Source organism: Octopus bimaculoides, chromosome 24, assembly GCF_046866305.1.
Source record: "Octopus bimaculoides isolate indiv1 chromosome 24, ASM4686630v1, whole genome shotgun sequence".
In the NCBI taxonomy this organism is placed as follows: Eukaryota; Metazoa; Mollusca; class Cephalopoda; order Octopoda; family Octopodidae; genus Octopus; species Octopus bimaculoides.
In genome coordinates, this window is record NC_142951.1 from 29,107,269 (window position 1) to 29,122,113 (window position 14,845).

Below are 14,845 nucleotides of genomic sequence, written 5' to 3' on the forward strand. Positions count from 1 at the left end.
CCCACTGATAAGAATATATCTGTAAAGGAATTCGACAAAGTTAGTAAATATAAGGACCTGGAAATTGAAATACAAAGATGTGGAATCTTAAAGCAAAAATTGTTCCTGTTGTTGTAGGTGCCCTTGGTATGATAAAATAAAAAAGGGATGTCAGAAACATCTAGATAGCATCCTAGGAGAACCATGTTTCAAGGAAATCCAAAAGCATTGGGGTCGATGAAATTGACTTACCACCTTCCCCACAAGTTGCTGGCCTGGTACAAAAACTTGAAATCAATTTTAGGGTTGATTTTTTTTATTCGTTTCTTTTTCTTCCTCTCCGAAAGGAATCGAGTATGGTCAGATCCCAGAGATGGAGGAACTTTGCTAAGTTTAGAGATCTCGCAGGCTTATATTATTGCAGTCTGCACATAACAACAGAAGTTTTTCTCTTTATTTACATTGTTTACATTATTTACATTATTTTGTCCTCATCCTCTTTGTTGTTATGGCGTAGTGGCTAAGAGTGCTGGTGTGTTTACGTCCCCGTAACTTAGCGGTTCGGCAAAAGAGACCGATAGAATAAGCACTAGGCTTACAAAGAATAAGTCCTGGGTTCGATTTGCTCGACTAAATGCGGTGCTCCAACGTGGCCGTAGTCAAATGACTGAAACAAGTAAAAGAGTAAGAGTAAAGATATATATATATATATATATATATATATATATATATATATATATATATATATATGCACATATATATATATATATATATATATATATATATATATATATATATATATATATATATATATATATATATACATACATATATATATATATATACATATATTATGTATATATATATATATATATATATATATATATATATATACACATCTATGTACCACATACCTACAGACAAACATACTCGCAAATACACGCATGTACAAAAACGCATACGCATACATGCACATAGTTGCACATACACGTTCGTCAAGGCATATCAGAGCACCTGCATGTGTATGTGCCGCTGCGGCACTGCGCCTGTGTGTGTATACGTTTATACGAGATTAACCCACACGTATGAATCTCATTACCAATTTGACCTGCATGCTTGTTGTTAGTAGAGTGCACTATAGAAACGTCTGCTGCAATTTGTGTGAGGAATGCATTTTAGAAATGCATATTTCTGCTGAATGCATAACTGATGGGTTTTTTTTCTCTATGATTTGTTGTTGCTGTTGTTGTTGTTGTTGCTGTGTGTGTGTATGTGTGTAAGTGCGTGTGTGTATGGGTCGGTGTTTGCGTCAATGTATATACATATGCATGTGTACACACACATCTATAAATATATATACATATATATGTATGCATATGTACTTACACGTGTATATATATATATATAAGTGTGTGTGTGTATATGTATATAGATTCATTTAATCATATACATATTTATGTATGAATATATATGCGTGTCTATGAGTGCAAGACATACATACATACATACATACATACATACATATATATATATATATATATATATATATATATATATATATATATATATATATATATATATATATATATATATATATACATACATATATGCACATATATACATATGTGTGTATGTATCTATGTATATATATGTATCTATGTATATATATGTATGTATGGATGTATGTATGAATGTAGGTATGTATGTATGTATGTGGGAGCACTTGTCATACATAAATTACTTCGTTCCAGTCATTAAGGATAATTGAAACACGTGTGTATACGTTTGAGTGTATGCACGTAAGGAAGTAGATTTGTGTCAATGCATGCGCGCACGGATCTCCAACTCATTTGCATGCGTGATTCTACTCTGTTACATACATACTACATAATACATGCATATTACATACATGCATGCATACATACATGCATACACAAACACATATACATACACACACACATATATATATATGTTAATAAACATACATGCAAACATATATACATACATGCATACATAAATGCATATATGCTTGCACACACTTATATATATTACAGACGTACACATATATATTTATATACATACATTCTTGCATACATACACACTTGTAAATATAATATATGATATATACTATATATATTATATATATGTATACATGCACGCACACACACACACATATATATATATATACATTTGTTTATATACATACATACGTACATACGCTCTTACACACAAACATACATACATATATACATACCTGCATATACACATACACACACACACGCCCCCCCCACATATATATACATAAATGCACATGGCGACTGTTGTGCGAGTTGAAGCGTAATCAGTGGGAGCACTGAAATGGTGCTGGTGTTGATGATGTGAGCGCTCGTGGTGGTGGCGACGGTGGCACTGGTGGTAGTGGTGGTAATGGTAGTGGTGGCGCTGGTGGCGCTGGTGGTTGATGGTGTTTGGCGGTAGTTTCCATCGAGAAAATATTTCATAAGGAGATTCCTCAGTCGCGACTGGGATTCCAAGTTACGTTACGTGAAGGATTGGAATGCAAACGGCGGGAGGGTGGTGGCGGTGGTGGTGGGGTTTTTTTGTGGGGAGGAGCGGCGGGAGAGGAGAGGTGGTGAGAAACGGGAAGAGAGTGGTGTTGGTGGTGAGAAAGAGAGACGAAAGAGGAAGTGCAGTGGGCAGCTGGTGTTGGTTTTGTTGTTGTTTTTGGTGGTGGTGGTGGTGGTAGTGGTGGTGGTGCTTGTAGTTGTAGGAGGATGAGGATGAGGAAGGGGGCAGGGAGGTAGGTGACGAAAAAAGGAGAAGAAGGAAGAGAAAGCGAAGAAGGAAAAGAAGAAAGAAAAGAAAGAGAAGCAAGCCAAGAAGAAGAAGAAGAAGAAGAAGGAGAAGAAGGAGATGGAAAAGAAGAAAGCGAACAAGAGAGAGAACAAGAAAGAGAAGAAGAAAAAGAAGTCGAAGGAGGAATTAATAATAGTAATAATAATAATAAGAAGAAGAACAAGACGAAGAAGATGATGATGATAAAGAAGAAGAAGAAGAAGAAGAAGAGATGTGAATAGTGATGATGATCTTGATGCGGTATAGCAGGAGGAGAGAGATGGGGAGAAAGTGAGGGAGAGAGAGAGGGAGATATATATATATATATATATATATATATATAGAGAGAGAGAGAGAGAGAGAGAGAGAAGGGGAAAGAGAAATAGTGAAAGATAGATAGATAGATAAGAGAGAGAGAGAGGAAGACAGAGAGAGAGAGTGAGAGAGAGAGAGACAGAGACAGAGACAGGCAGACAGACAGCGAAACAGGCAGGCAGCGTGTATATACGCGTCTACGTAACTGGAAGTGTGAGCTGCAAAAATGTTTCAGCTAGATTTGACAAAAATTATTCGATTTTAGTTTCAGTGAGACGATGGCTGGCTGGATGGCTGGATGGGGGGGGGCAGTGGTGGGTGGTGGTTGGTGATACTTGGAGGCTTGTTATAGTGGCGGTGGCGCGGTTAGAGGGGGGGGGGTTGGGGGTGGGGGGTGGAGTTCAGCAGTGTTTAGTGAATGATTTGGTTGCTTGAGCGGAGGGGCTGGGTGAGGAGGGTGGCTGTGGTTGGCAGAATTTGGATTTTCTTTTCTTTATGCTTTTGTCTTCTTTTCGTTTTTGTTTTTGTTTTTTTTTTGTTTATTATTATTATTATTATTATTATTATTATTATTATTATTATTATTATTATTATTATTATTATTATTATTATTATTTTCGCGGCAGGCAATAAAGAAGAACAAAGGAAGGAATAGCGAGAGGAGGACAAGAGAGAAAATAGGAAATAAATGGCGGAAGTGCTGAGTAAATGAATGGAAGAGACAGACAGACAGACAGGCAGACAGACAGACAAACAGAGAGAAAGACAGACAGACAGACAGATAGATAGATAGATAGATAGATAGATAGATAGATAGATAGACAGAAATAGATAGACAGATAGACAAACAGAAATAGATAGATAGATAGATAGATAGATAGATAGATAGATAGATAGATAGATAGATAGATAGACAGAAATAGATAGACAGATAGACAAACAGAAATAGATAGATAGATAGATAGATAGATAGATAGATAGATAGATAGACAAACAGATAAATAGATAGATAGATAGATAGATAGATAGATAGATAGATCGATAGAGAGATAGACAGATAGAAAACAAAGAACGAGAGAAGCAAAGAAAGAAGAAAGAGAGAAAGAAAAGATAAAAGGAAACCAAAAGAATGAAGAAATAGAATAAAAAGAAAAAGAAAAAAAGGAAATTGTTTAAAGTTGACGGTGGTGGCGGTGTTGGCGGTGGTGGTGGTGGTTTGGTTGCAAAGATTGCCCTAACGACATCGGAAGTATTCCTACCACCACCACCACCACCACCACCACCACCACCACCACCACCACCACCACCACATTAACAACAATAATAACAACAATCCCTCAACGAAGGTCTTTTCTGTGGTAGCCTGATCTACTAGAAACACAACGATATCTGCCCCCAAATCGTACTCAACAGAGTATGATTAGAACTGGAATACAAACTGGATAATGATGCACATACGTCCTACAGCGCCCTCTGCTAAAACAAACAAACAAAGAAACATGCTAACAAACAAACAAACAAACAAACAAACAAACCCTGAAGTCTTACGAGAAAAGGATTATGCACTGGAGATTGTGATGTTACATACACAGGTGTGTGTGTATGTGTGTGTGAGAGAGAGAGAGGGGGAAAGAGAGAGAGAAAGAGAGAAAGAGAATATTTAATAGATGGAATGGTCATGGTGAGGGCCGGTTTTGATCCACTTAGACAAATTTGTTTAGATTGGGCCCCACACGCAAGCTCGAGCGGAGGACCCGATATATCGTGATGGTTAATAGTGGAACCTCAAGCCCCCAATGCTTTTTGGCGGGAAATTGGCATCCTACACAAAGCATAAGACATCAATCTTCACCTTTTATAGAGTTGAGGGCCCCCACTGACAATTCTGAATTTGGGGCTTGCTCTTTAAGGTGTCGTCCCCTTGGATGTATCAGGGTCACCGTTCATAGGTCTGTTGGATTAAAACTGGCAGGCGTGGCTGCGTGGTAAGAAACTTGCTTCCGAACCACATGGTTCCATGTTCAGTCCCACTACGTGGCACCTTTGGAATATGTATTCTAATATGGCATCGGGCAGACCAAGGCTTTGTGAATGGATTTGGTAGACGGAACTTGAAAGAAGCCCGTCGTATATACACATTCGCCATGATAGATCGTTAGCCAATAAACCTTTTTCTAATTTCTGTTTTCTCTCCTTGTTCATTTTTGTGTTCCTTTCTGTTGAAGAGCGTAGGCTCGAAATGTAAAAGACTTTCTCGCTTCCCGAGAGTTAAACTAATACATCTGTTTGTTGTTTACACATCCGTCTTCGTCTTTTGTTTTTTTTTTGTAAATTCTCACTATATATATATATATATATATATGTGTGTGTGTGTGTGTATGTATATATGTATATCTATTTGTGTGTCTTTGTGTCTGTGTTTGACCTTCCCTCCATCACTGCTTGACAACCGGTGTTGGCGTCATATAGTCCTTGTAACTTAGTGGTTCGGCAAAAGAGGCCGATAGAGTAAGTACTAAGCTTAAAAAGAAAAAAATATATATACATATAAGTCGTGGTGGTGGTGGTGGTGGTGGTGGTGGAGGTGGGGGTCATTTAATTCGACTAAAACCCTTCAAGGCGGTGCTCCAGCATGGCCGGGGTCAAATGACTGAAACGAGTAAAAGAAGAAAAGAGTGAAAGAATGAAGTTAGACGAGAAAAACCACGTCGACAGCAACAGCAACTACAACAATATCAAATCTGTTTTTAATAGGATCAATGGCGAATGTCTCCAAAGGTAGACAAACGGCCAGAGCAGCGTCCAGTCATGTAAGCTTAATAGCACTGGCGACCAGCACTACATACCTCCAATCCGACCACGGCCACCTCCGACAATAACAACGACATCAACAACAGCACACCTCTTGTCTACTGTGTCACCAACTGCATCGTACCGTTCGTTACTGCACAGCAACAGCCAGCACTGCTATGGCACTACTAACAACATGACCACCGATAAGGCCACCGCCAATACTGTCAATGCCACTACGCCGCCAGTAATACCATGGCTACGACCACGACCACGACCACGGTCAGTAGAAGCAGCAGCAGCAGCAGTACTGCCACCATCACCATCACCATCACCAATACCATCACCACTACTAACATTTCCAATACAGTCACGTCATCACTGGCATCTTGATTGCCAGCACACTACAACCACCACCACCACCACCACTACCACCGCCACAATAACCACCACCACCACCACCGCCACCACCGCCACCACTACCAAGACCACTATCATCACTACCATCACCACCACCACCACCACATCACCATCACTACATAACCATCACCACCACCACCACCGCCACCACCGCCACCACTACCAAGACCACTATCATCACTACCATCACCACCACCACCACCACCACATCACCATCACTACATAACCATCACCACTACCACCATCTCCACCATCACCACCACCACCACCACCAAGACCACTATCGTCACTACTATCACCACCACCACCACCACATCACCATCACCATCACCACCACATAACCACTACCACTACCACCACCACCACCACCGCAACCACCACCATCACATGTACAACACTACACTACAATCAACACTACAATCAACATCACAACCACCACCACTACCACAACCACTTCACTACCACCGTTAGACCACCCGTTATTACCACACCACACTACAACTACCACCACCACCACCACTAAAGCCACCACCACCACCACAACCACTACAGCCACCATCACTACCACCACCGCTGTTAGACCACCAGTTATTATCATACCACCATGTTCAATGCCGACATGATGACACTGGCAGATATCTGCAAGCTGCAATCTGAAATTCCAGGAATTGTTCTCGTTTCTCAACCATTCGCTGTCGTCTGCTGCTTCCATTCACGTAATTTCTCTGTCTCGCCGCCGCTGTCGTCACACATGCATTCGCAGCTCCTCTTCTTTTGATTTATGCTTCCTTTCTTTCTTTCTTTGTTTCTTTGTTTCTTTCTTTGTTTGTTTGTTTCTTTCTTTGTCGCTTTCTCTCTCTGTGTCTTCCTCCCCCTCCCCCCATCTTTTCTTAATTTGTCTCTTACTCCACCATTTTTTCTCATCACTCATTCTCCCCTCTCCAAACCTCTCGCTTGTCATTTTCTTCTCTCTCTCTCTCTCTCTGTATATCTATATATGTGTGTGTATGTGTGTGTGTGTGTGTTTGTGCGCGTCTGTGTGTTTTTGTACGTGGGTACAAACATACATACAAACATACATAAATACATACATATATACATACACACACATATACATATATACACATGCACACATACATAAATGCATATATACATACATACATACATACATACGTACGTACATACATACATACATATGTACATACACACACATGCACACATACATACATACACACATATGCACACATACATACATATATACATACACACATACATATAGACACATGCACACATACATAAATGCATATATACATACATACGTACATACATACATATATACATACAGACATACACACACATGCACACATACATACATACATACATACATACATACATACATACATACATACATACGCTCCGAAGCAATAAAAATGCGCTGGATCAATTTTTCAACAGTTTTTTTTTTGTAATATCAATTTTATAATATTTTATTATATATCAAAAGTCCATTAAAAACACACACAAACGCAAGAAAATACAGAAATACCTCAACAAATTGATACGAACTTGCATTCCTTTAGCTTTCTTTGTGTTTCTTTTCAACAAACACTCTCATAGAATTTCGCACCAATAAATGTAAATATTTCCTTTGTGGTTTTGCGGCTTTCCAAAGTAGATCCGACTTAGTAAATATTCCTCATATAAGCTCGTGACATATAAATGCCCAAATATTCTCTATGAGATTCAAATCAGACTCTGACCTGACCTGACCTGACCAGAACAGTTTTTAGAGAATAGCAAAAAAACAATGGAATCTCGTTATTATTCTTTCAAGCTGATACAGTGTTGAAAGCCTCATAAACCGCGGCATTCGCCTCGAGACAGTATCTCTTATAGGCAATTTTCTTCTGCTATTAACCCATTACCTACCAGTGATCTCATATGAGATCACTTAAAAATTACAAATTTCGTAATTATCTGTCAATATTTACACATATCTAACCTTTTTGCTATATCTACTAGGTATATTTCTCTGATATTCAAATGAGGTTTGCTAATTTTCCCCCCAATATCTCGCTTATTTCTATTTAAAATGTTATTTTGAAATGTTATTTTGATCATTCCAGCGTGTTTCTGAGGCTGTTTTATGCTAGAAATCAAAGTTTCATAAAAAAAATTCCAGTTAATAGAATTATGGGAGGTAATTGGTTAATATATTTCTGTGTTTTACACATTATACATCTATAAGACGAATACCACAGTTTATCAGGCTTTCAACGACGTATCTGCTTTTAATGTAGTACAAAGATTGCTATTTTGAACTAATATACTTTCTGTCGCTCATAGCGAATTTTTATCGAGTTTTTTTTTCTTTTCATGCTATTGTTGTTCGGGCACGTTGAAAAATTACTTTTTTAATCGTTTTTCTTTTATATTTTACTTGTTTCAGTCATTTGACTGCGGCCATGCTGGTGCACCGCCTTGGAGTGTTTTAGTCGAACAAATCGACCTCAGGAGTGTTTTAAAGCATAGTACTCTTTTGCCTAACTGCTAAATTACGATGATGTAAACACACCAACACCGGTTATCAAGCAATAGTGGGGGGACAAACACACACACACAGATATATATATATATATATATATATATATATATATATATATATATATATATATATATATATATATATATATATATACATACATACATACATATATATATATATATATATATATATATATATATATATATATATATCATACACACACACATATGTACACATATACAACGGACTCCTTTCAGTTTCTGTCTATCAAATCCACTCACAAGGTTTCAGTCGGCCCGAGGTTATGGTAGAAGACGCTTGCCCATGGTGCCACTGCGCAGTGGCACCTTGAGCGAGTGTCTTCTACCATCTGCTCAATACCACAGATTTGCTTGTTGTCTTTGGCCAGTAAGTGTTATTTCTTATTTGCTTCTATCTAGAAATCAAAGGAAATGACTACTATTCCCTTCAAACTTTGCTTTTGTCATCTGGACATCAACGTTTTGAAACTTAGCAATTTTCCATTACATTTCAGACAGATTCAGTGCTGAGGTGCCGAAGCAGAAATATCGTTATAGCGAACATTCTGCTCGATTCCACAGATTCGTTTGTCAGTTGCTTGAGCATGTCTCTTAGTAACTGACAATATGTGCATCTCTGATCACTAGCAGGAGTAGTGGGGGAGCATCATAGCCAGGTGTTGAGAGGGATTGTTTAAGGATTGAAGAAATGTACAAAAAGCCATTTTTCATACTTCCTAGGCGTAAGCAAACAGGAAATAACAGGTGCCACTCAAGAACAGAAATCATGTGCCACAATGTTAGGTGTCACTGCAGATAAGTTCATAAGATAAGTGTGAGTCACAGTTGCCATAATCAACAAAATTAGGTGCAATTTATCCTGGATGGTTTTCTTGGTTCATAGAAGCCCCTAAATACATGTTTTACCAGTCAGATCAATACCTTTTCAACCTAATAGTAACGGTCCTCAAGTTTCTCATTTTCAGTAGATTAATCTCTTTTTGTAGTTGTTATACATGTACCGCTGTGTGTGTGTGTATGTATTAAAAAATTTTCTGATACAATTCTCTCACTATGCAGAATAGTACAAATGACCAAATATTAAGGATTTAAGTTGACCACGTGAGTAAGTGGCCGAAATCAATTTTCAACGCAATATCAGGATAGTATTTGACTTGAAAACAATGTCCGTGAGAGGATCCGTTACAACCGTTGGTAAAAAAACATTAACTAAATAACGAAATCAAAGAGAGGTTATCTTCATTATTTAGGAAAATAACCAGAGATGATTATCGAAAGAGAATCCAACAAGATCTAGAAAAATCGTACATGAAAGAGTTTGAAATGGTGAAGACACGCCAGATTAAGAAGTTTATGAAACTCAAAGGTCAGCTTTGAAACCATCTTACTTTCCTGTGTAGATGTAGAGACTGAAATATCATACCACCTAGCTTGAATATATTGACACCAGTGGTTTCATATAAAGCTAGAAGAGTAGCGAAAAGGGTAGGACATGCCCTCGTCCGTGAGAGGATTTATTACAACCGTAGGAAAAAAAAACATCAACTAAATAACGATATCAAAGAGATGTTATCTTCATTACTTAGGAAAATAACCAGAGATGATGATAGAAAGAGAATCCACCACCACCACCACCACCACCACCACCAGTAACTTTGTGCCAACCAAAACCGTCCGTCGCAATCTCCATAAAGTTCGATGCCATGTAAGGACTGCAATTGCCGAACAATATACGGTGTCCTACATCAACATTAAGAGACAGGGAAAATGGTGTCTGGACGATCTAAAGTGGTGAATGGCTCTATGGAACAACGTGCCTGATGAATCACCCTTCACCATTGTTTTCCTACTACAAGGCAAGTTTATGTCTGGAGACCAACCCCAAAGAAGGCGTCACCTTCGAATGTTTGGCCCCTGTTGTGAATTACAGAGGTGGCTCTGAGATGGCTTGGACAACCATATCCCGAAATTCTCCAGGCTCTTTCGTTGTTCTACGTGACAAAGGTTATGCAAAAGAATTATCTGAGCTTTTCGGCTGATCGTATCCGTTCCATGGTAAAAATGTTGTTCGCCGATGGTCGATCAATTGTTCAGGATAATAATGCGCCGATTCACACGACTGATGTTATTCGAAATTGGTACGAAGAGGACAAAGGTGAAGAACACTCGGGCTAGTGCTCCCCCCCCCATACACACAATCACCAAACTTCAATATAATCGAATATTTGAGCAGTATTTTGGAACAGCGAGGAAGGAGACGGCTTTTTTTTTTTCAGCTTTTGTTACTTGAAGAATGGCTTGGAACTCACCTCTGTATTTATTAGTCACGGTTTCGTAGTCAAAGCTCAGCAGATATATTTATGTGTGTATGTATGTGTGTGTGATGTCTGTCTGTCTGTCAGTCTGTCTGTCTGTCAGTCTGTCTGTCTGTCTGTCTGTCTGTCTTCTCTCTCTTTCTCTCCCTATTTATCTATCTAGACACGGTTCGAAAACCACCGGACCGACCTGCCCGAGATGCGGTCAGAGCGACGAAACCGTTCTGCACGCACTCGTGCAGTGTCCAGATATTTCAGAGCTGTGGACCTTCGTCGAACGGCTGTTGTCGCGTGTGGGACGAGCCCACTTATCAGCCGAGTCTATCGTGAATATTGTTCCGCCACCTTCCTTTAAACGGGAAGGAAAAACGGTTTTTGTAACACTGATAGCTATGGCAAAAGAATGCGTGTGGTGGACGCGTTTGAAAGGTCTACAAACAAACACTTTCCTCTTTGGTCAGTCCCTGTGTGACTTTGTATAGATGTGTTTTTGCTTGCACGTGATTTTATTGCATAATACATACGTGCTTATAACTATTTGAGTGTGTGTGTGTGTGTGTGTGTGTGTGTAAAAAAAGGAGGGTGAGTGTGTGTGAGTCTGTGAATGTGTGTGTGTGTGTGTGTATTTGTTTATCTTAGTTGTTATCAATCTGAAACGAGGCCACTGAGTGGAGTGAGGAAGAGAATCGGAGGAAGAGGAGGGGGGAGGAGGAGGGGGATGGGGAGGAGGAGGAGGAGGGGGGAGGAGGGGGAGGAGGAGGGGAGGAGGAGGGGAGGAGGAGGGGGAGGAGGAGGAGGGGGAACAAGATGACAAGGAGGACGCGGGGAGGCAAAGGGGGAAGAGATGTACGACGTGGAGAGAACAAGAAGGAAGTAGGAGGAGGAGGAAAGTGGAGGAAGAGAGGGAGACATTTCGAAAAGTATTGAAATCTCAAAACCAAAAAAAAACAAAAAACAAAACAATGGAATCTGGAGGTAGATGTTGCGTCGGATGACAATAAAAGACACGCGCGCGCACACACATACACACATACACACACACATACACATATATATATATTTCTCTCTTTCTTTCTCTCTCTCTCTCTCTCTCTCTCTATATATATATATATATATATATATATATATATATATTTACACACATACACACTCATACACACACACATACACACACACACACACACACACACACACACACACACACACACACACACAATGCATGCACACACAAACACGTGTCAATCAAAATGGCAAGACCTACATAAACTCGCATTTCTAAATCGTTCGCGTCTGATGATGCGCCTTTGTGCCTGAGATACGTATAAATGTGACTCAACGTTCCCTTTACGCATTGTCAGAGGCTCTCCTTCATCCTTGTTTGTTTTTGTCATACACATCACAATGCTTCAAACAACGCACGCTGTTCTTTAGAAGTTGACTACTCGGGCATTCAACTATGAGTCCACCACCGTATCTCATAGCAGAAACAACTGTAAGCCAATGAAGTTCCCTAAGATAATCGCTTATTCCTTTATCATCTCAATTTCATATATATATATATATATATATATATATATATATATATATATATATATATATATATATATATATATATATAATTATTCAAGAGGACAACAGACGTTAAAGCAAGACAAACGTCTATTATTATTGGAAAACTTCAGTCTTACAGCTGTTTCTGGAATTGATGGGTGAGCGTTTTGCCCAATCGGATGCGCAAGGAGTCATGCATGCGTTGATTTGTGGGGTCGATCCCCCCCCCCCATATATATATATATATACGACTGGCTTCATTCAGTTTCCGTGTACGAAATCTATTCACAAGTCTCTAGTCGACCCGCAGCCGTAGAAGAAGAAACTTGGCCAAGGTGACACAAAGTGAAACTGAACCCAAAACCATGTGTTTAGGAAACAAACTTCCTATTACACAGCCACGCCTGCGACTATTTACACACACACATACACTCACTCACTCACACACAAAAAAACATGCGTGCACTAACCTATGCGCATTGCTGTATTGCTCCACTTGTTTGGCAAATGATTTCACTTGGGGCCGCCATTGTTTGTTCTAGAACAATTACATCAATACGTCTCTAACAGTCACACTAAAACAACTCCACTGATTTCATGCAACAGTCTCCTTTAAAATACCAAAACTATATATATATATATATATACATCCGTTGCACTTTTTCCTACCGGGTCATTGACACAATTCCAACGATTCTTTTTAAAAAACTCGGTTACTGGGCAGTTATTTAATTTTTTTTTATAATACTCGGCTGTATTTTTCTTCCGTCTATTTTCCTTCATTTTATATTTGCAATTGTATTTGTCTTTCTTTTTTTGGTGGGGAACTGCATTCCTTTTCCAGCAGGGGAGTGGTTAATAAAATAATCAAACTGCAAGAATAGAAAACCTATTACGTGATGAGTCCCTGCATAATAACATTGGGAACAACGACCCAGATTCATGTTACAACAATGGGAACATCGAAAAACACTCATTATTTGTTTTCTTTCCTCTCTTTCACTCTCTCTCTCTCTGCATTTATGTATTCATTTATCTACTTCCCATTGTCTGTTGCTTTCTCTCTCTCTCTCATTCACTCACTGTCTGTCTTTCTGACCATCTATCTATCTATCTATCTATCTATCTATCTATCTATCTATCTATCTATCTAACTGTCTGTCTGTCTTTCTGCCTATCTATCTATCTGCTTGTCTCTCCGTCCGTCTGACCGTCTGACCGTCTGGCCGTCTGGCCGTCTGGCCGTCTGTCTGTTTGTCCCTCTGTTTATCTATCTACCTACCTACATACCTACCTACCTACCTATCTATCTATCTATCTATCTATCTATCTATCTATCTATCTATCTATCTATCCATCCATCCATCCATCTCTGTCTATCTTTCTTTCCATCCCTCCCTCCCTCCCTCTCTCTCTCATTCACCTACCCTCTCTCTCTCTCTCGTTTGTCCCCCCTTTCTCTCTCTCTCTTGAACGACTCTTTGTGCTTCAGTTTCTTTTCCAATGTTTCGTTTGCTCATCTCGGTTTATTCCTTTTCCTCAGGTCTCTCTTCCTCTTTCCTTCTCTGCCTTGTCCCTCCTTCTCCTCCTCCCCCTCTCTCTCTCTCTTTCTCTCTATGATCTTATGAACACAGATCTTAACTTCTTCCATTAAAAAAAGGGATAGGAAGCTTCTAATATTCGAAGCGAATATGCAAATGCATAAAAAACCTCCCGAGTGCTGCTTCACTGCTGAAGAACAATGAATCGTCAGTTTTCGAAACCTACAAAATCTGTTAGCGATCAAATGAATAAACATTAATTAACAAATAGGCGTAGGCGTGGCTGCGTGGTAAGAAGCTTGCTTCCCAGTCACATGGTTCCAGGTTCACCTTGGGTAAGTGTCTTTTGCTATAACCTCGGGCCAATCAAAGCCTTATGAGTGGGTTTGGTGGACAGAAAAACTGATAGAAAGTGGTGAGCTGGCAGAAACGTAAGCACGCCGGGCAAAATGCTTAGCGGTATTTCGTCTATCTTTACGTTCTGAGTTCAAATTCCGCCGAGGTCGACTTTGC

At 39.3% G+C, this 14,845-nt stretch overlaps 1 protein-coding gene across 1 annotated transcript in view; it reads right to left on the minus strand.

Moving 5' to 3' along the window:
- Positions 1–13,283, minus strand: part of LOC106879040 (orexin receptor type 2) — an 83,500-nt gene extending 70,217 nt beyond the window's left edge. The window contains exon 1 of the mRNA XM_052976587.2: positions 13,262–13,283. The gene's annotated coding sequence lies outside the window, so the exon portion shown is untranslated. The remainder of the gene's footprint in view (positions 1–13,261) is intronic.
- Between the last annotated feature and the right edge of the window lie 1,562 nt (positions 13,284–14,845).